Consider the following 955-nt stretch of genomic DNA (forward strand, 5'->3'; position numbering starts at 1 on the left):
GGAAAAATCCAATATATATCCGGTGATATCTCGGGTGCCACTAGAGATTGCGCAATAAATCAAAGTGCATTGTCTGTAGGAGGCCCTGGCGCATGAATCTGTGCAGCGGGAACGACCTCGGACGACCAGGGGCCGAGAAAACCACCGTCTCATGGGGCCGGACATTCAGGGTCCGGGGAAAATCCAATATATATCTGGTGATATCTCGGGTGCTATTAGAGATAGCGCAATAAATCAAAGTGCATTGTCTGCAGGAGGCCCTTGCGAATGAATATGTGCAGCGGGAACGACCTCGGGTCACCAGGGGCCGAGAAGACCTCCGACACATGGGGCCGGACACCCAAGGTCTTGTAAAAATCCAGCATATATCTGGTGATATCTCGGGTGCTATTACAGATAGCGCAATAAACCAAACTGCATTGTCTGTAGGAGGCCCTGGCGCATGAATCTGGGCAGCGGGAACGACCTCGGACCACCAGGGGCCGAGAAATCCACCGTCTCATGTGGCCGGACACTCAGGGTCAGGGGAAAATCCAATATATATGTGGTGATATCTCGGGTGCTATTAGAGATAGCGCAATAAACCAAAGTGAATTATCTGCAGGAGGCACTGGCGCATGCATCTGTGCAGCGGGAACGACCTCCGACCACAAGGGGCCGAGCAAACCACCGTCTCATGGGGCCGGACACTCAGGGTCAGGGAATAATCCAATATATATCTGGTGATATCTCGGGTGCTATTACCGATAGCGCAATAAATCAAAGTGCATTGTCCGAAGGAGGCTCTTGCGAATGAATCTGTTCAGCGGGAACGACCTCGGATCACCAGAGGCCGAGAAAACCACCGTCTCATGGGGCCGGACACTCAGGGTCGGGGAAAAATCCAAAATATATCTGGTGATATCTCGGGTGCTATTAGAGATAACGCAATAAATCAAAGTGCATTGTCTGTAGG

This window comes from Nomia melanderi, unplaced genomic scaffold (genome assembly GCF_051020985.1).
Source record: "Nomia melanderi isolate GNS246 unplaced genomic scaffold, iyNomMela1 scaffold0014, whole genome shotgun sequence".
NCBI lineage: Eukaryota > Metazoa > Arthropoda > Insecta > Hymenoptera > Halictidae > Nomia > Nomia melanderi.